Source organism: Felis catus, chromosome A1, assembly GCF_018350175.1.
Source record: "Felis catus isolate Fca126 chromosome A1, F.catus_Fca126_mat1.0, whole genome shotgun sequence".
NCBI classification, from domain to species: domain Eukaryota; kingdom Metazoa; phylum Chordata; class Mammalia; order Carnivora; family Felidae; genus Felis; species Felis catus.
This window is the reverse complement of record NC_058368.1, coordinates 125,217,367-125,239,835: the sequence shown is the minus strand read 5'-3', so window position 1 is coordinate 125,239,835 and position 22,469 is coordinate 125,217,367. Positions and strand designations below refer to the sequence as shown.

Genomic DNA, 22,469 nt, shown 5'->3' with positions numbered 1-22,469 from the left:
ATAGGTTTTTGTATAGATGTGAAACCCATTTTAAAGTTCCCAAGGTCAAAAATAAATAAGTAAATAAAGTTCCCAAGGTCTGGGGCACACGGGTGGCTCAGTCAGTTAAGTGTCCGACTCGATCTCTGCTCATGTCATGATCTCATGGTTCATGAATTCAAGCCCATCAGGCTCTATGCTGATGGCACAGAGCCTGGATGGGATTCTGTCTATACATCTCTCTGCCCCTCACCTGCTTGTCTTCTCTCTCAAAATAAATAAGCTTTACAATGAAAAAAAAAAAGTTTCCAAGGTCCCACCAATCAGTGATAAGTGAAATTATTTTTTAAAGCTTTTTAAAAAAATGCTTATTAATTTATTTTGATAGAGCAAGCACAGGGAAGGAAGAGAGAGGGAGAGAGAGAATCCCAAGAAATACAGAGCCTGACACAGGCCTTGATCTCATGAACACTGGGATCATCATGACCTGAGCCCAAGTCAGATGCTTAACATACCAAGCCACCCAGGTGCCCCTGAAATTCATATTTACATATTTACCTATTTACATACTGTAACTGAGAATACATTAAGTACAGATCTTACCTTATACACAATATTAATCTTAGTAAGAGCTGTATTAGTAATTCCCTAAATTCTGTGTGTTATAGTCTCACCTGTCAGGCACTGCCTTGAGGTACAACTACAACCATATAAAATACAATCATAATCTCCCAAACACATAGAAGAGCAATAGTTTAAGCTACCACTGCAGTCCTAACTTGCCTTCCACTAACCTAAGCCAACTTTGTCTCCAACTGACGCTCCTTTCATCAAATTGCCTTCAAAGTCCTACTTTAAAGGACTAACTTGAAAACATTTTCACTCGCTTGTCCCCATTTCTACAATGTTCTTATAACAAGGATTCATTTTAATGAAAAAGACCAAAGAGTAATTCATGTGAAAAATCTGAAAACTACCAGTTGTCTGTCTTAAACGGAAAAACTGAGGCAACTAAGTTACAACGAAAAGTCCTTAAAACATCATGATTATCAGGTGAACGCATTTTTCAAGCAGTTTTCAAACTAGCTACTGTTCCTTGAAACAATTATTTCATCACCCACTGTAACAGCCTCAAGTTTAGCATCCTTCTAGAGCTTTGGTAAGTATAGCCCCTTGTAAGCAACCTTTAACATGCTCTTAGAAAGAACCAAAACAAGAACACAATGAGAAAATTTTTAATACCAAAAATAATTGAACTCTATGGGCACACAGCTCCTTTTGTATCATGGAGGAGGAAACATAAAAAGATTATGTCTCCTTCTCAAAACAAGACATTAGTTAATATAAATGAACTGTCGGGGCCTTTCTCATTTCTGAAAATGAGGAGCCAAAAATTCTGTTCACTCACTTATTTCAAAGTTACTCCTTGAAATTTAAAGTGTGTTTTATCTTTTTAAACTGGAGAGAACAATTTTACTACCTTTTAATCCCTCCAACTCAACAGTTCTAACTAAGGAACATTTTTAAAGGCAAGGGTCATAACATGTAAGTCCTTAAAAGGCAGTTCCTACAATAAGCTAATAGCAAATTCAAAGCCAGTCTTAAATCTAGCAAACAGACTAAAAGCTCATAAAACAAATTATTTAAGTCTAGGCAGAAAAAAAAGCTTCTAAATGATCTGACAACAAATCAACTGGGCTATAAATAACCCCTAACAAATTTCTCCTAGTCCCCCAACAGTTAAACAGCAGTGCTATAATAAAAATACCAAGTGCACATACTCAAAGGTGGGGAAAAAAATAAGTTAACCTAAATTATCCAAATTGTTAATTCTTTTACTCTGCAAGTAACTGCACTAAGAATATAACAAATAAATGAGACAAGGTCCCTGCCCTCAGAATAGTTAAGTGATAAATATGGGTGAAAGTAAACAAGACAGAGACTGGGCTTTGAATGAAATAAATAGGATAAACAGATAAGAGAAACCAAAGGATTAGGAAGGGGGGTTGCCAATTTCACACAGAATGGTTAGGGTCACTTAGAATATAACATATACACTAAAAATGAGCTAACAAGGGGAAAACAGAAGAACGAGTAAGCATAAAGGCCCTAAGACAGGAAGGAAAATGCCTCCTGTGTTCAAAGAGAAAGAGGGCCAAAGGCCAATGGTATCAGACCTTAAGGAAGCTTGCAAAGAAATGGAAGGGACAAACAATGCATAAATGCTTACAGCCTAGAGTCTACATATTATGTGTATGTACAGTGGGCTCTGTGAATAATAAACTACAAGTGTATAAGAATGGCAGAGGAACAAAGTTACAAGGCTATAGCAGTAGTTCTGGTTAGAGAAGATAGTGGCTTGGACAAGTCCAGTGGCAGTGGAATAAAAATGGACATATTTCAAATAGATTTGCTAGCTAATTAGATGGGAAAAAAGAAACCAAAGGTAACTGCCACATTTTTTTTAGCTTGAGTAGATGGACTGTGTAGCCATCTATTGAGCTAAGAAAGAATGGAGAAAGAATAGAGCTTAGTTAAGACTCCAAAGAGTGCAGTTTGGGATATATTAAATTTGTAAACTAAACGGAGAGGTCAAAAAGACAGTTAAAAAATACAAGAGTGGGGCGCCTGGGTGGCGTAGTCGGTTAAGCGTCCAACTTCAGCCAGGTCACGACCTCGCGGTCCGTGAGTTCGAGCCCCGCGTCGGGCTCTGGGCTGATGGCTCAGAGCCTGGAGCCTGTTTCCGATTCTGTGTCTCCCTGGCTCTCTGCCCCTCCCCCGTTCATGCTCTGTCTCTCTCTGTCCCAAAAATAAAAAAATAAAAAAATAAAAATACAAGAGTATAATACGGGGAAGAGAGATGGACTGCAGATTTAACGTGAGATCATTTGTGTACCATAAACTATGGTACCATAACCCAGATTACACAAATATTGCTTCAAAAGAAGGCAATGCATTATATTTTCATCAATTTTAAACATTCTAAAATACAATCTAAATATACCTGGTTTCTGCTTAGTTCTGTCCTTTCAATTTACATTTACCTATGCTCCCAATCTACAAGCTCTCTCTCTCCTAGTTGATTATAATGCTCCTCAATCACGACTATCTATGTGATGAAGCCAGAACAATACTGCTAATAACGTCTGCATCATTTTACAATTTCAAAGCATTCAGCACTCATTATTTCACTGGATTGTAAGGATAATCTTGTGAGGCAGGAAAAAAAAAAAACAGTTTTACCAGAGCAAAAGTAAGAGTCTTTTACAAAGGCTACCCTGGTCATCATTAAATAGCTATTATTCACCAGAAGCAAAGAAACCACAATTCCAATTTAAGGACTCTATTTACTCTGCATTCACAGAACTTCAGAGCAGACCGACTAGATCAGTTCAGAAATAGTACATTTTTGCCTTGCTACTAAATATTCAGTACAGAAGTGCCTGGGTGGCTCAGTTGGTTAAGTGTCCCAACTCTTGATTTCAGCTCAGGTCATGATATCATGGTTCCTGAGTTCAAGCCCCTCATCAGGATCTGTGCTGACAGTGCAGAGCCTGCTTGGGATTCTCTCTCTCCCAGCCCACTGTGCTCACTCTCTCTCTCTCTCTCTCTCTCAAAATAAACTTAAAAAAATAAACTGAGCCACTCCTGTGCCTCTACCATATCCTTTTATTTTTTTTTATTTTTAAAAAAATTTTTTTTTCAACATTTATTTATTTTTGGGACAGAGAGAGACAGAGCGTGAACAGGGGAGGGGCAGAGAGAGAGGGAGACACAGAATCGGAAACAGGCTCCAGGCTCTGAGCCATCAGCCCAGAGCCCGACGCGGGGCTCGAACTCACGGACCGCGAGATCGCGACCTGGCTGAAGTCGGACGCTTAACCGACTGCGCCACCCAGGCGCCCCTCTACCATATCCTTTTAAAATAAATTAGTAAATTGTAAAAATAATAATAATAAAAGTAAAATAAATGTTCACTATATGAAAGAGCAGGCACACAGTAGGCACTAAAACATCTGCTAAGGCAATGAACATCTCTAGCAGACTAACACTCAAGAACCCCAGAACCACTGGTGAGTCAGTGTTTTACAGTAAGTTGATAGTTTGTTCCCTCCTTTCACTTCCAATGAAGAAATATTTTCACTTATGTTCAAGTATAAATTAGGTAATATCTAACATTTCAGGCCACTCAAAAGAAGATTGCTCTATCAATTCAAGATGGCATTATTTTGCAACAGGTCTTACTCACATGCCCATAAAAACAATTTCTCCTTTTAAGTCCACATTTCCTATAAAAGATTTTAGAAAGCAAGAGATATCCGGATTTTAAAAATAAGGCAGAAAAGATCTATGCTAGCATCTGTATTTATCAACTACTGACTTAACATATACAGCAACGATAAATAAATCAGCAGTTTCGCAGAACTGCACTTTAAGAGGTATTTCAAACTGATTCAATGGGAAACAAAATCTTCTCAATAAATGGTACTGGAAAAAGACCAAACAAACAAAAAAAGGTTTTGTTTTTTTGGGGGGCAATTGGACATCTACAGTATTAAAAAAAAAAAAAAAGAACCTCAACCCACTGCTCACACCACATGCAAAAAAAAAAAAGGTTACAAGCTAACCTACAAAACTTCTAGAAGCAAGACAAAATCCTGCAATTATGGATTAAAGAAAGATTTCTAGGAGACTAGGAGAAATTATGTGCAAAACATGTATTGCACACACTTGTATCCAAAAATATATAAATGATTCTTACAATTCAACAAGACAATCTCACCTTTTCTAAACAGGCAAAAGATCTGAACGGACACCACCAAAAACATAAAAAGATGTTCAGCATCATTATTAGGGAAATACAAATTAAAACCACAATGCAAGGGGCATCTACGTGGCTCAGTCAGTTGAGTATCCAACTCGATTTCCGCTGACATCGATTTCATGGTTCGTGAGATGAAATCTTGAGGCTGTCAGCACAGAACCTGCCTGGAATTCTCCCTCTCACTCTCTGCCCCTCGCCAGCTCACACTTGTGCTCTCTCAAAATAAATAAACTTAAAAAAAAAAAAAAAAAAACCCACAATGCTAATTCAAACAATGCACCAACTCCATGGATAAAATTAAAAGACTGACATCAAATACTGGCAAGAATGCAGAACTATGCACCATACTGATGGTACAAATGCAAACGGTTTAGTGTCTGTAAAACACTTTGGTAGGTTTTCAGCAGAGTTAAATACACAAATTCGTATGACCCTGCAATCACAGTGCTAGGTAATTTTCCCAAGAGAAATGAAAATAATTCTCCACAAAACAAAACTGGTATGCAAATGTTCACAGAAACTTTATTTACAAAAGCCAAATATGGGAAACAACCCAAATGCCTAGTAACCAGAGAATGAATAAACATTTGTGGTGTACACAATACCACTTAGCAATAAAAAAAAAATGAATTATAATATATGCAATAACATGCATGAAAAAAGCTAGAAACAAAAGTATACACAATGTCTGATTCCTTTATAAGACATTCCAGAATACACAAAAGACAAGAAAAACAGATTGGTGGTTTCCAGAGAACAGAGGTGAGGGAAGAGGACTGTCCATAAAGGACAAGAAAGTAACTGAGGTGATGTAAATGCTCTACATTCTCACGTGGTAAGATTACACAAATGATTTGAAAAAATATCTTCAAACTGTACGCTTAAAGAGTGAATTTATTGTATGTAAACTACATTTCAAAACACCTAGTTTAAAAATGCATTCACATTTCCATTAAAAAAAACTAACAGACACACACACTTTTGTAAAGACAAACTATTAAAATGTTAATTTTTACTGTTAATAGTGCTTCCCCTATACTACTTTGACCCTATATTTATATTCTTTGCTCTGAGGAATTATAAATTAATCTCACAATTTCCCCTCTACATCAACAACCAAGGCCACCAATCCAAATTGGATACTGATTTTTACCTTCAATTTATGAGAGGAAAGCTGATAATTACTTTTCTTTTGATCATATCTACACATACCATGCCACTACACCATAAGACAGATTTAATGTTAGCTAACTGCCTACTCAACTGAAATGGCAGTAAATATTAGAAAAATAAATGAAACGTACCTTAATCACTGTATTATTAATCTACCCGACATACTTTTCTTCCTAAAAAGACAGAAGTACTTAAGAAAACACTAATCCTAGGGCACCTGGGTGGCTCAGACCATTAAGGGTCTGTGAGATCAAGCCCTGTTTAGAGATCTGCACCGGTAGTATAGAGACTGCTTGCTTGGGAGTCTCTTTCCCTATCTCTCTGCCCCTTCTCCACTCTCTCATGTGCACACACGCTCTCTCTCAAAATAAATAAGTAAATTTAAAAAAAATTATTAAAAAAAAACACTAGTCACTTTGTTTCTTTTAAGAAGGGCAAATAGTGTTTGGAAATTTGTGAGAATGTTTTGGAAACATTTGTCTTCTAGAATTCTCACATCTGTAGTACTACATATTAAAATTTATTATTATAAACGTCTTCAGGTGTGTATTAATATAACCTTATTATGTGAATAAAATTTTATTTCAGGATAGTAAAGGGGACTTTGATAAGTACTTGTTATAAAACATACATGGATCTGGGGCACCTGGGTGGCTCAACTGGTTAACTGTCTGACTCCTGATTTCTGCTCACATCAACATCTCACAGTTCATGAGTTTGAGCCCCACATCAGGCTCTCTGCTGTCAGCATGGAGCCCACTTCAGATCCTGTCTCCCTCTCTTTGCCCCTCCCCCACTCATGGGCACAAGCACTTGTGTTCTCTCTCTCTCAAAAATAAACATTAAAAAAAAAAAGACACACGGATCTTACTGGATCCTACACCGCTGGCTCTAGAACTGCGCTAACATGGCAGCTAACAGCCACATGCGATTGTTTAAATGTACATTAAAATTAAATAAAACTCAAAATTCAGTTCCTCATCTGCACTAGCCAAACCTCAAATAATGACCTAGGTCTAGAGATTATCCTAACAAACAGCAAAGACATAGACTGCTTCCCTCATTTCACAAAGTTCTATTGGACAGCACTGCTCTAGAATAAGATCTACTTAGAACCCTAAGGAAATACAGATAAACGAAACTGAAATTCTGGCTGTCACTTAATGACAACGTTGGGTAAATTAACCTCAGAGTGGAAAGAGCAGTTATTTCACATTATAACTGGGAAAAGCACTTTCTAATCTAAAATACTGTGAATACTAGTTACGAAGTGATCCAAAAGTAAAATACTCCCGAATGAGAATAAAGAATATACCCATGTGAAAGGTAGATTATAAACAAGTCACAACTGTATCTCATTAAGGAAAATAAAATTTAGTCACTGGCTTACGATAAAGTATCTTCCCAGTCCTGAAACAGTAGTATTTTTACTTTGCTCATTATTAACACCTTAAAAACTTAAACTATAAGCCCTCATAGTTGGAAGTCTCAGCTCTGGATATACAGAATGTGTAGGTTCAGAAATATCACTTACTGGCTATGTGACCTTGTGACTTCTATCTCTGTGCTTTCATTTTCTCATTTGTAAAATGAAAATAGGACTTTCCCACACACACCGTCCATGAGAATTACAGTTAATTCACTTCCAAGGCTTAGAACACTGAATGGAACATGGTAAGCACTGATAAATAGTAGCTATCAAAATCTAGTCATCATGACCGGTGTGGATATCCAGAATATATGCCCAACTCCAACAATTCAAATTTGAAAACGGGTGAAGGACTTGAATACACATTTCTTCAAAGAAGATATAAAATGGCCAATAAGCAAGGGCGCCTGGGTGGCTCAATGGGTTAAGCATCCAATCTTGGTTTCAGCACAGGTCATGATCTCACAGTTTGTGAGAATGAGCCCTGCCTCTGGCTACACACTACCACCATGGAGCCTCTTTGGGACTGTCCAACTCTCTCTGTCCCTCCCCACACACATGCTCTCTCTCAAAATAAATAAACTTTTTAAAACACAGCCAATAAGTGGGGCGCCTGGGTGGCTCAGTCGGTTAAGTGGCCGACTTCGGCTCAGGTCATTATCTCACGGTCCGTGAGTTCGAGCCCCACGTCGGGCTCTGTGCTGACAGCTCAGAGCCTGGAGCCTGTTTCAGATTCTGTGTCTCCCTCTCTCTGACCCTCCCCCGTTCATGCTCTGTCTCTGTCTGAAAAATAAATAAACATTAAAAGAAAAAAAAAAAACAAGAAAAAAAAACGGCCAATAAGCAAATGAGAAGACATCAGTAATTATTAGGGAAATGCACATCAAAACCACAGATACATCACAACCACTAAGATGGCTATTATCAAAAACACAGAAAACAACAAATGTTGCAAAGAATATGGATAAACTGGAACCCATGTGCACGGCTGGTAGGAATAAAAAATGGTGCAATCACTATGGAAAACACTATGGGGGCTCCTCAAAGAATTAAAAATATAATTACCATACGAACAAGCAATTCCACTTCTGGGTATATATCCAAAAGGATTAAAATCAAAGATTTAAAAAAAGAAAAAATAGGGATTCAAACAATTATTTGTACACTCTCTTTCACAGCAGCATTATTCATGATTTCAGAAAGGCAGAAACAACTAAAGTGTCGATTTACAGATGATGGGTAAACAAAATTTGATACATACATACAATGGATTATTCTTTCATCTTAAAAAGGAAGGAAATTGATTCTACCACATGCTACAACATGGATGAACCTCGAAGACATTACACAAAGTACAATAAAGCAATGACAAAACAACAAATATGCACAATTCCACTTACACTAAGTCCCTAGTGTAGCCTAATTCATAGAAATACAAAGTAGAATGGTGACTGCCAGGGGCTACAGACAGGGAAAAATGCAAAGTTAATGTTTAATGGGTACAAAGAATATCAGTTTGGGAAGATGAAAAAAGTTCTGGAGATGAAGAATCCACAACAATGTGAAGGTACTCAATGCCACTTATACACTCAAAAATGGCTAAATTGGTAAACCTTATGGTTTTTTTTGCCAGGATTAAAAAAAAAAAAAAGGTTATCCCTCATTACAATGACTGGAAGATTAGTATGAAGGCGGGGGGAAAAAAAACCCCTTACTTCCAAATCTCATATCACAGCTAAAAATTAGAAAGATTTAAGTCTCCTAAATTTAGAATATATTTTCTCTAAACTTATAATAGCCCAACCTACCTATACTTAGCTAAGACTTTAGCTCCGACTTTGCCTAATTCCAATTAAGCCGACAACTAGTGGTTGTGAAATATTACCTCCTGTTGTGGTTTTTAAGTATGCCCAGAAATTCTTTTGAAAAAAGATGAAGCCTAACTACCCTCCCTTGATTGAGGGCTAGACTTAATAACTTGCTTTTAACGAAAAGAATGTGGCAGAAGTGACTTCTGGAATGGGTCCTAAAAGGTACTGTGCTTTCTACCTATCTCTCTTCTCAGATGACTTGCTCTACAAACTGCAGCTGCCACATTTAAAGAAACTTAAGGAGGAAGGGCACTTGGCTGGCTCAGCTGGTGGAACACTGGACTTCTGATCTTGGGGTTGTGAGTTCGAGCCCCAAGTTGAGTGTAAAGATTACTTTATTATTTTTTTTAATTTTTTTTTTTAACGTTTATTCATTTTTGAGACAGAGCATGAGTGGGGGAAGGTCATAGAGAGAGCGAGACAAAGAATCTGAAGCAGGCTGCAGGCTCTGAGCTGTCAGCACAGAGCCCGACACGGGGCTCGAACTCACGGACCGCGAGATCATGACCTGAGCCGAAGTTGCATGTCCAACCAACTGAGCCACCCAGGCACCCCTAGAGATTACTTTAAAAAAAGAAAAAGAAAAAAGAAAAAAGAAAAAAAGAAACCGTAGAAGACACTCAAAAGAGCTCCATGGAGATCCATGTACGGTAAGGAACTGAGTCCTCCAGGTAAGAGCCAGCATCAACCTGCCAGGCCAATGAGTACACCATCTTGGAAGAAGATCATTGAGCCCCAGTCAAGCCTTCAAATAACTGCAGCCCTAGTTACCATATTGATGTAGATTTTAGATTCGGACCTAGAGGGAGTCAGAATCACTCAGCTCAACTGTTGCCAAATTTCTCACCCACAGAAATCATGTGAGATAGTAACAATTTTTATTTTTTAAAGCTCCTTCATTAAAATACTTACATTCACTGAAAAACCAACTAACTTCTTTTACTAATATGTATATGTATAGATAACTTTCTGACAATTTTCAGTTTAAGAATTTCTTAAAGGGTATTTGCAAGTTCTGAGTTTCAAAGGAAACACAATGTATTTAACTACAATTTTAAAACTTTCTTGCTAAAAAATAAGCCTGAAAAAAACTTTTATTTTTTTTTAATTTTTTTTTTAACGTTTATTTATTTTTGAGACAGAGAGAGACAGAGCGTGAACAGGGGAGGGGCAGAGAAAGAGGGAGACACAGAATCTGAAACAGGCTCCAGGTTCTGAGCGTTCAGCACAGAGCCCGACTTGAGGCTCGAACTCACGGACCCTGAGCCGAAGTCGGACGCTTACCGACCGGGCCACCCAGGTGCCCCTGAAAAACACTTTTAAATACGGTTTCAAAAAATATAATCTGTAAACTGAATTAAAGAGCAGAAAATAAAACACCAAAACACTACACTCACCAAAGCTGTGAACACAAAGATGACTCAAGAACAAGAAAAACAATGGGATACCTTGTATAAAAAGATGCAGAAACTAATAATTACTTGAAAAGACATAGAGCAAAAGCCTCTAACTATTCTGCTGGGTGTAGCAGCTAACAAAAAGGAGAAAAGCAAGCAGGTAAAACTGAAAATCAAACCACAAAAGGTTTATCAGTAATTCTAACATTCCATTTCTAATGAGAGTCCTGCTCAAAGCAATGGACCCGCTCCTGAGAAAAAATATTTAAGCACCCCCAAAATAATCAATTTTAGACAGTTCTCAAACCACAGTCTCCCACACCCACTTATGTAGCTGCCCCCCCCCAAAATTTTTAGGAAATCCTGATATATAAAACATTTATAAAAGGGGAGAAGGGGACAGTGAACAAATCTCTTTCCAACCTGCTCTTCCTAAATATGTCAAATCCATCACCTTAAAGGCTAGTGAGATAACAAAACAAAGAGCCCTACTTTAGGTAGACTTTTCTGGCCACGGAGAGACTACGGGAAAAAAGAGAATGGAACTAAAAGGCAAAGAGATGAGATACTACGGTTACCTTCTTATTCAAAGGCCAAGCTAGGATAAAAAATGAAACTGCAGGGGCACCTGAGTGGCTGAGTGTGTTAAGCACCCAACTCTTGATGTCAGCTCAGCTCCTGGGTTGTAGGATAGAGAGAGACCCTCTAGTATGGAACTGGCTTGGGATTCTCTCCTGCTCTCTCTTGGCCCTCCCCTGCTGGCACTCTCTCCCTCTCTCAAAATAAACAAACAAACTTGAAAGAAGAAATAACTTCAGACTATGACAAATACTGATTTGACATGTAACACTCAGAATCTTAAAATATTGGAATTAGAATAAAACTTTATAGATTATGCTTCTCCATTAACAAAAAGCGTTCATATATTATTGTCATCAGTTTTATGAAAACACTAACACCAAAGAGATTAGGTAAATATACAAGGTCACATAAGCTCTTTTCTAAATTTTCCAATCCCTAAACCAAAAATCTCTTTTAACTCCCAGCCATTTCTCTTTTTCTACATCACTACCCTTACCTGGATCTAAATGGTTACCTTAACGTTTTTGTAAAAAATTAAACAGAAAAGGTGGTTAGGTCAAAGACAATTAGATGATCCTGCTTGGGTTTATGTTACTGGTTTTGTTTTTTCTTTTAAAGAGAGCGTGAAGGAGAGCGGCAGAAGGGGACAGAGAGGGAATCCCAAGCCCACTCCAACACTCAGCACTGAGCCCAAGACAGGGCTCAATCCCATGACCCACCCTGGGATCATAACCTGAGGAGAAATCAAGAGTGGGATCCTCAACCAACTAAGCCACCCAGGGGCCCCTGGCCTGGAGTTTAGGTTCTATCCTCAATTGCTAATTTCACTTTCAGACTAGAGGTTCCCATCTTTATTCCTCTGTAACTCTCTAAATTTCATTTTTTTTCTTTCTTCTGCTCACTCTTGTTCTTTCCCTATTATTTTCCATTCCTTTTATTTCCCTAGTATTCTTCCCTTCATCAATTCTCAAGCGTCAGGAACTTTAAGCACAAAAATTCATGGACTAATCTCAGTTCAAAACCAGAGAAAAAGTACAACAAAGCTAAAATGAATTTAGCTTCATACCTGTACAAAGAGGCTATGGGTGTGTAAGACATGAACAAAACCTGAAACCACATTTTAATTTTTGGCTAACCAAAATTTTACCAGTTACTAACAAACAGCAATACGAACAATATTTTCTCTTCTACCTTTTAGCTTAATTTCAAATGCCACTAGTAGTCAATATTAACCAAAGAGAAGCAGTATAAGAGAAGAAACAAAAATATCATGGATAATGCTCAAATTAGCATTTATAGTGTAGCACGGTGACTCAAAGTGTGGAGCCCTCCAGTCAGACCTGAGAGATTTGGCCCAGACTCCTATGTAACTTCGGTCCTAACCAAGTAACTTTCTCCAAGTTTGTCTTTCTAAATCTTAATTTTCTTATCTATACCACTGTAACAGCACTTTCTTCACAGAATTATTCTAAGGTTAAGGTATACTAGGTAAATATGTTTATTATACAGAATATGTGACACTATCATCATCTATAAGTATTACTAGATTATTTCTTATGTCTATAGTCTAGGCACAGATTTAAAAAAAACAAAACAAAACAATAGAGTAGGGGAGAAAAAGAGGCTCAAAAGAGGTACTAAGAGGGTAAGGGGAGCAGCCCAGCAATTGTTCCAATTAGTATTGCTATCTACTCAATGCCAAGAATATAGTATTTATCAAGACGTTCAAGTAAGTAAATATGTCCTTGAACAACTGCTGTAAGCAAAGTTCACCAACGTCAGACCATTCAAAGATTAAAGTTAATTGTTACAAACCCTGACTCTGGAGTTAGTTTTATCCTGACACCAAGGCTTTCAGGTTAACATCCATAGGAATAATTTAAAGGAAGATAATCACAAATAATGTTGTTCTTTTCCACGAAAAAAAAATAATTATCAGTTCAACTTTTTTTTTAAAGGTTTATTTTATTTTGAAAGAGAGAAAGCCCGCGTGCAAGCAGGAGAGGGGCAGAGAGACAGAAGAGAATCCCAAGCAGGCTCTGTGCTGTCAGCACAGAACCACACTGGGGCTCAATCCCACAAACCCGAAGATCATGACCTGAGCCAAAATCAAGAGTGAGGTGCTAACTGACTGAGCATCCCAAGTGCCCTTCCAGTTCAACATTTTCTTTTTTTAATGTTTATGTAATTTTGAGAGGGAGACAGAGAGGTAAAGAATCCGAAGCAGGCTCCAGGCTCTGAGCTGTCAGCACAGAGCCCGATGGGGGGCCTGAACCCCAGAACTATGAGATCTCAACCTGTGCCAAAGTCAGCCACTTACCCAACTGAGCCATCCAGGTGCCCCGCAGTTCAACTTTTTAATCCCATTTAAGATATATATTCTTAGACAAATTACTTGAAAAGTCATTAAATTGAGAAATGAATAAAATAGCAGGCAATCTGAAGTGAAAAGGTGTGGAGAATGGTCTTGCCACTTTTTTTACATAAATCAAGGTGGAAGCTCAATTAAAAGTACTACATAGCACTGACGGAGAAAACACAACTAACCCAGTCTATTTTAACAAAACTAATGAACTCTAATCTCAATTTTAGATCAGAAAATAAATGCTGTATTTGGATACTTCCATTCTTTTGGACTCTACTACCTCTTCTGCTCTAAGTGAGATAAAAGGATTCAAGAGCAAAGCAAAAAAGTTTTGAAATAACTGAACTACTGACAGGTTGTAAGGCCATCTTGGCAAAATGTTCAAAATTACAATCTTTTATCTCAGAAAAGTAATTAAATGAAATAAACTCTAGTTTTATTATATTCACTAGTAGTAACTATCTAAAAAATGTATTTTAATAAATTTTTAAAGACACTCCTATGCCTAGAATAGACTGAGAAATTATACGGTAACAAAGTAATATTCAATTCTGAAAAATATAACAATTATTAAATCAGAATTCTCATTTGTCAGATCTCTATTACAGCAATATTTCCAATTTTTTAAAAAAGCTTTGTTTATAAACATAAGCCAGCATAAACTTCCGAAAAGGAAATCAGTTATTTAAAAGAATTATGAACGATTATGAAATATCAGGTTTAAAAACCAAGCCCTATGTTATAATTTAGACTACCTAACTAAACTGTAACACAAAATTGCCTTTAGAAAGCAGTCTAAACTCACACTAAGAAAGTAAACTGGGGGTGCCTGGGTGGCTCAGTTGGTTAAGCATCCGACTTCAGCTCAGGTCATGATCTCATGGTTCACTGGTTTGAGCCCCAAGTCGGGCTCTGTGGTGACAGCTCAGAGCCTGGAACCTGCTTCAGATTCTGTCTCCCTCTCTCTCTCTCAAAAATAAATAAAGATTAAAAAAAATTAAAAAAAAATAAACTGGCTGGAAAGACTCATGAAACATTTTTCCCGCCTTTTTAACAATCTATGAATCCATAAAAATTAAGATGAATACTGATCATAAGGATTTTTGGTTTTTTTTTTTTTTACTTTCGGAGCACAAAAATGTAAAATGTGGACTGTTTGATCCGAAATATTCTTAAATCTTAACTCTTTCTTCATTTCAACTTACTTAACAGTACTTTACAGACTGTCCAGGAAACTAAGCCAAGCAGTATTATTCCAAGAAACAGAAAGTCTTCCAACATAGGATAAACTTGACTCATTAATTTACAAATGAACTCCTGATTTGCTCACCATTTAATACTTACAAATTCCAACAGGACTGCACAGGAAGGTGTTGGGTTTTTCTCTGCAATCTTTATGTTTTCCAGTTTGTTTTTTTATTTTGTATCCTCTGAAATAATATCCAAGTTCTTTGAAGATACTTAACCTATGACTATTTGACATAGAGTTACTTCAAGTCAGCTACCCATACTTCTGTCTTAAAGTTTTCATACGGCTATCTCCAGAATTAGCCAAGTTCCTTGGATTTAAGATTTTAAAGTCTTCTTTATTATTCCATGTACTTGTCACTGTTGTACTTATCCACTCCAGATGAAATATCCAATTTATGAGCCAAAAAGCAAAAACAAAAAGAAAATTTCACATCTGAAGAACATTCCTAAACATCAACACAAAGAGAGACACATAGCTATCTCAATACTACCATGCTGCTGGAAAACTGCAACATCTTAAATTTCCACGTAAATAAAAGATAAAAGGAAAAAAACTCTGTATTCTTTCAACGTCTTCATTTAGAAAAGCTGTCCCATTGTGACATGAAAATAGCTGAGGTCAAAAATTCCTAAAACTTTTAATAAAGGTAAAAATAAAATGCCATGAAACTTCAGCAGTACTTAAACAGTAATTTGAAACTGCCGAAACTACTTAGTACACAAATCAAACATATCTTACAGTTTTGGCTGAAGAACACCAACTACAGGAGAAGGGTGGGGGTGGGGGGAAGGGGCAAAAAAAATACCACCAGCTGAAATAACTTAACCAGTTATATAATCCGTTTGAACCAAAATACTGAAGAAATGACTGGGTCTCTTTAAGTAGCTTGCAGAACTGTTCACTACTATAAATTCACTTCAGAGATGATTCTTGCCACTTTTAATAAACTTCTGGGGCAAAATTATCCAAAGATATTGTAATCCCAAAATGGCCACTTCAAATATCCGGGGCCTTTTAACACAAAACCTAGAAGATGATCTTCACAAATGGGTAATTCAATCACCTGTAAAAGTTACAAAAAAAAAAAAAAATTACACACTGAATTTTAATTTTGAGCAAAAAATTAACCCCCATCTTGAAGAAGCCTACTTCTAGAGAGAAATTCACCTCTATCCAATTCTACTGGGATCTAAAAAAAGGCTCTGCCCAAGCAAGCGCCCAAAAACACTTTAATGTATTAAAAAGACTTTAAAATAAGAGAGGAAAAGGTGGGAGATGATGTTACAGAACACAAGGAGTGATTTCAACTGGGAAGGGGGTGCGGATATAATACAGGGGGATTATATAAACAAACCTTCCCCACACTTTGGGAGTAAAAATTAGAACTATGAAACTGCCACACAATCTTATAAAAGATCTTCCATATTTTCAATTCACGCTACCGAAGAAAAACGAACAGGCAGGTGTGGTGCCATGGGGCATTAGTAAATGCAACTTAAGAGAATAAGAAATGTAAAAGGAAAGACGCGCCCTCCAAATTAGAATGTCTAAAAGAAAAGACACATTTCCCCATTAAGGGTAGAAAGTAGGTGGGTGAGAAACGGGATATGAACATTCCTTAAACTCGCCTGAGGGTGAGACTTCCCTGGCTTCTGAGGGCAACTGTGGGAGAAACGTGTCGGTCCCCATTTCCTTGAATTAAGAAAACAGGTTTCTCCCAACACTGAGGGGGTGGTAGGTACCCAACCCTTCTCGTAAATCACGTTAAGAGTGGTTCTCTCCAAAAACAGAATAGGTCCCTTCAGGCCCCACAGGACTCGGGGGGACATGGTAGCACTGGACTCAGTACATACCTAGTGCCAAAGACCCGGGAGAGGCGGAAAGCGGGCGCGCTACTGAAGAAAACAACCGAAGGCCACAACTCGGCCTCGACTCCCTCAGCTCTCTAAGAGGAGCAGTAGTGCCAAAGGAGGCGGGCGTGTGCGAGAGGCCAGAGCAAGGAAGACCGAGCACGGAGGGCGTCGGACCCGTTCTGAGCCTCCGCCAAACATCCCCCCAGCCACCAAGCCTCAACCACCCACCCCCTCGCCACAACCGCCACCCCCGCCTCACAGGGGCCCAGTAAATATATACAGGCCTCTCGGCGCCGTCTTTCCGTCTCCCTCCTTGCTCTCCTCCACCCCCCACACCGCGTCCGAGGGCAGCCTCACACCTCGCGCCGCCAACGCCGCTCCCGACCCCTCAAACCCCAACGCCGACACGGGCACCCCCTTCCTCCCCCAGACTCCAGCACGGAGGACGGAAGACGGTGTTACCTTCTGCCACACCAGAGGTGCCCCTGGCCTGGGGGTGCCGCTGCGTTCGATCCCGGGAGAAGGTTTTCGGTACTTTGAATAATCCCCTTTTGCCGCTTTTCCCTCCCCCACAACCAGTCTCAGTCCCAAAATGGCGCCGACCCGATCCGCAATGTTCTGGGTCAAGTCTCGCGAGATCGTGGAAGGTGGCGAGGCGGGGAAGGAACTAGACGGGTTGAAGAGAAGGGAGGGAAAAGGCGGGGCGAGGAGAAGGAGGAGGGAGAAAGGGTGTGGAAGAAGCGCTGCGAACGAACCTACTGGGCGGGGCAGCAGGAGGAGCGCCTCCACCAGAGAACCTTCTGGCCCAAGCAACCGCTCACGCCCCGGCCGAAGAAGCTCCGCCCTCTACGTGGGGCTGCTGGGGGGGAGGGGAATGGGGCGTGGCTACGTCTGGGGGCGGGGCGTCGAGGAAGCCCCGGAGGTAGGGGCGCGTGGGGGGCGGTGGCTCCGCGCAGTGACGTCAAGAGCAGCTGGAGTCGGGGATTACCCCCTGCTGCTGACGTGAGGACGGTGAACAATCGGGAACGTTCGGTGGAAGGGGGAATTCCCCGCCGCTCCCAGAGGAGCCCCTCCTCCCGCCCCTCCCCCACCTGGGGCCGCCCCGGAGGCTGTGATGGTGGGGCCACCGAGCGGGTGAGGGGAGAAGGCTGAGCCGGGAAGCGGCCGCACGAGCTGTAGTGGCGCGCGCAACGGCGTCTTCCCGGGCTGGACGCTCCGAGGAGCCGCGGCGCGCGCCCCTCGCCTGGTACCGCGCTCGGGCCTGGGCGGAAGGGAGATCACATGCTTGCCTGTACACAGACCTGCGCGGGCGGAACGCTGGTGGTGCAGGCACAGGGCTAATTGGGCGCCCTGAAGCAATGGATCCATCATCGAATGCAAATATGAGTGTGTCAGACATAAACAATTTGTACCGGAGTCCAGTGGCTGAAGAAAGGGGACTAACTCGGTGGGTACTAAGCTCAGATTCTTAAAGGGTAAAAATGGCTACTAGATGTAATCGTGCTAATCATTTTTCCTTCTGCTAAGTCTACATGAGGTGAGAATTATTTCAACACTGTCTCTGGCCGGCATACCCCACACAATTTTTTTTTAATGAATTTAATGGTATTCACAGTTATCTAATTGCGATACTTTCCCCCTTTGTAACAGGAGGCTTACTTTGAAACCTGTGAAGTTAGCTTTCTAAGAGGAATGAAAGTAATCACATGTGTTTAAGGGAAAATGTTAAGGGAGGTGTCTCAACCAGAGAAATTCCAGTAATTAAGTCCTTGGCTCTCCGCACTCCCCCAAGCCACAAAGCCTTCATACACAGTAACTTTATAGTCCTTTTATATGCATTATGGGATTTGTAGTTTAATGGACGGCTTCTAAAAGCTCCCTGAAAGAATGTTTGAATGTAAATTCAACAAAAATTTCACCTCCCAACCTTCTAGTTTAGTTTGCATCGGGGAAATAGACACTTTGGGCAATTAATACCTTACCGAGAGCAAAGAAAAGACAATTAACACATGCTGTATATCTTATCTGTGCCAGGCACTTTGTCTTTATACCAGCTTATGAAATGGGTGTTATTTGCCACGTTTTGCAGTTGAGGAAAACTGGTTCAGGTTAAGTAACGTTTAAGCTTGCGGTACACGGAAGCTGAGCGCCACCAGCTTGGCTGTACCTCTAAAATTTGCTAAAGTCTTAATCCATATTCTTTACACTACACTGCTTCAGTGTAAGTAAAAACAACAGAAAAAATTGATAATAGAACACCCACAAATTGCCTGTCCTATGGCAAAAGACATAAAGTTGAAAAATAAAATGGAGAAACAATTGTAATCTATGACAAACTGCTTAACATTTAATTGTACATACATAGTCACTACCTTAATATCTGAATTATATTTACATATCAAGAGCTTTTACAAATCATGAAAGATAACTATACTAACTCTTAGAAAGTCAAAGGACAGAAACAAGTTGGTAATGTGTGTGTCAGAAATTATAAGAAAATATGTTCTGGGACGCCTGGGGGGTTCAGTCGGTTAAGCGTCTGACTTTGGCTCAGGTCATGATGTCACGGTTCATGGGATTGAGCGCCATGTCTGGGTCTGTACTGACAGCTCAGAGCCTGGAGCCTACTTAGGATTCTGTGTCTCCCCCTCTCTTTGCATCTCCCCCACCTGCACTCTGTGTCTCTCTCTCTCTGTCTCTCTCAAAAATAAATAAATGTTAAGAAAAAAGAATTTTAAAGGAAAGATACTCTACCTCACTAGAAATCATTAAAATGAAAATAAAGCTAACAATGAGATACTACTTTTCACCTATTAGATTGGCAATGACATTAAAAGAATAAAACCTAGATGAGGATATAAGGAATAGATAACCATAATTGCATTAAACATATCAAGAATCAAAATCTATACAACATTTCTGGAAGATAGTTTGGCTTTCATTTAAAAAAAAAAATCTTTAAGATACACTTTACGCTGGGGTGCCTGGGTGGCTCAGTCAGTTAAGCTTCTGACTTTGGCTCTAGTCATGATCTCAAGGTTCATGGGTTCCAGCCTCACATCCAGGCTTTGGATTCTATGTCTGCCTCTCTCTCTGCCGCTCCCCAGCTCTCTTTCTCTCAAAAATGAATAAACATTAAAAAAAAATTTTTTTAAAGATACACTTTGCCCAGCTATTCTACATCTTAGACTCAATTTTAATAAAATAATGGGAAAGGTTTCCAACAATTTATAAAGATACTCTGTGATAAATTGCTTATAACTACAAAAAAAATTGGAAACAACCTAAGTTCCTATAAATAAAGAGACTGAGTAAATAAATTATGGACAACCATGTATAGAATACAAAGCCATTAAAAAGGATGGTGTAGGGCCACCTGAATGGCTCAGTCAGTAGAGCATGCAACTCTTGATCTTTGGATGAGTTCAAACCCCACATTGGGTATAGAGATTACTTAAAAATAAGCAAACAAACATGATGATGTGCTTTTTTGTGGAAGGAAAGGGGGGTGGGGGATAGGGGCCGCTTGGGTGGCTCAGTAACTTAGGCATCTGACTCTTGATATCAGCTCAGGTCATGATCTCATGGTCATGAGATCAAGCCCCGAGTTGGACTGGGGCTCAGAGTTGAGGGTGGACCCTGCTTGGGATTCTCTCTCTCTCCCTCTGCCCTCCCCCCCCACCAAAATAAATAAACAAACATTTTTTAATGGTCATATGAAATAAATTTCACAGCCTACCATCCAAAAAACGTTTTTATTCACAGCATACCAATAACAAAAATAAAAGGTAGTAATACAGAAAGAAAGAAAGAGAAAAGGTAGATTTTAAAACTAATGTCCCATTTTTGGCAAATTGAAGTATGTACCAAATGAGAAAATCTGACTGAATATTACAAAAATGTTGGCTGTGCTTAGTTCTAGGTGGCAGAATAATAGAGGATCTTTATTTTTATTATTTAGACTTGATAAGAGGTTATGTTACTTTTCTAATCAGTTTTTAAAAAGCAAATTGAACAATTAAATACAAGAACCTGTCTCCAACCAGCATGTTTTCCATTATTTTATTTTATTCATTTACTGAAAACTAAAAGGATTTATCACATAATTAGTTTATTAATAAATATAACATAGTAGTTCAGAACATTTCTTTAGCTCTGTGCAAGAGAGTTTAATTAAATTAGTTTGATAATTCTCTCAATGATGTTATAGATATCAGCCACAAAGAGATTAAATAACTTGCTCCAAATTAATGTTAGCCCAAATATACAGTGATATATAAACATTTCCAACTTATTTGTAACAGGGAAAACTAAGAAACCTAATATCTGCCAACAGAATACTGGTGAAAAAACTAAGGTAAAAGGGTTTCTGGGTAGCTCAGTTGGTTAAGTATCCAATTCGTGATTTCAGCTCAGGTCATGATCTCCTGGTCACGCGTGAGATCAAGCCCCACATCAGGCATGGAGCCTGGTTAAGATTCTCTCTCTCATTGGGGTACCTGGGTGGCTTAGTTGGTTAAGCATCTGACTTCAGATCAGGTCATGATCTTACAGTTCATGGGTTCGAGCCCCACGTTGGGCTCTGTGCTGACAGCTCAGAGCCTGGAGCCTGCTTGGGATTCTGTGTCTCCCTCTCCCTGCCCCTCCCCCACTCATTCTCTGTCTCTCAAAAATGAATAAATATTAAAAAAAAAAAAAAGATTCTCTTGCTGTCTCTTAAAACCAAAAGTAAGGCACTTTGATGTAACAGAATACAGCTCTTAAAAAAAAATAAGGTAGACCTATAATACACTGTCAGAGGTGTTCAATATGTTTTGTTAAGAGATAAAAGTGTAGCTTCATCATCATCATGATGCCTAAAAAATAATTCTTTAATGTTCATTAAATCAGGATTCTTTATTTTATTCATTGCTGTGCTATTTGAATATACTATTTTATAGTAATTTAATGTTTAAAACTTAATTACCTGGGGCACCAGGGTGGCTTATTTAGTTGAGTGTCTGACTCTTGATTTTGGCTCGGGTCAAGATCCCAGGGTAGTGGGATGGAGCCCTGATTGGGCTGAGCGTGGAACCTGCTTAAAATTCTCTCTCTCCCTCTGCCCCTCTTCCCAGCTCACTCTCTCTCTCTCTCTCACTCTCTAAAATAAAGTTTATTTTTAAAAAATTTGGGGCACCTGGGTGGCTCAGTGGTTTGGTTGGGCGGCCAACTACAGCTCAGGTCATGATTTCGTGGTCTGTGTGTTCGAGCCCTGCGTTGGGCTCTGTCCTGAGTGCTCAGAACCTGGAGCCTGCTTCTGATTCTGTGTCTCCCTCTCTCTCTGCCCCTTCCCTGCTTGCTCTCTGTCTGTCTGTCTCTTTCTCTCTCAAAAATAATAAATAAAAAATTTTTTTAAATAAAAAAAATACATAAAATTTAATTATGCAGTGATCTGCAACAATTGAAGAATATAATGAAATATTTGTGTAGGAAACCTTGAATCATTCAAAATTATATCCAAAGTCCCTTTTCTGTGTTCCCATTGTACAATCCTGTGCGTACCCCTTTGATTAATTATCTATCCATTCCTACTTCTACCTTGAGCCTTAAAGGGTGTGCAGGAACTTCCTTAGCATTTTTCCTACACTTATTACCCTAGATTCTTATTGCCAATTTTCTTACTTATTTCTACCACTGAATTCAAAATATCCTTGAAAGCAGAAATTTTATCTTTTCCTTCTTTATTCATAGCAATTAGCAAAGT

General features: G+C 39.1%; 1 protein-coding gene across 3 annotated transcripts in view; it reads right to left on the bottom strand.

Annotated features, from left to right (window-relative positions):
- Positions 1-17,432, bottom strand: part of GPBP1 (GC-rich promoter binding protein 1) — a 76,674-nt gene extending 59,242 nt beyond the window's left edge. Inside the window, exons 1-2 of one of the 3 annotated variants that reach the window (XM_019834432.3) lie at positions 17,189-17,432; positions 14,952-15,936 (exon numbers count right to left, since the gene is read on the bottom strand). The gene's annotated coding sequence lies outside the window, so the exon portion shown is untranslated. The remainder of the gene's footprint in view (positions 1-14,951; positions 15,937-17,188) is intronic. The other 2 variants (XM_023256787.2, XM_023256789.2) reach the window with 2 other exon arrangements.
- Positions 17,433-22,469: the final 5,037 nt, after the last annotated feature.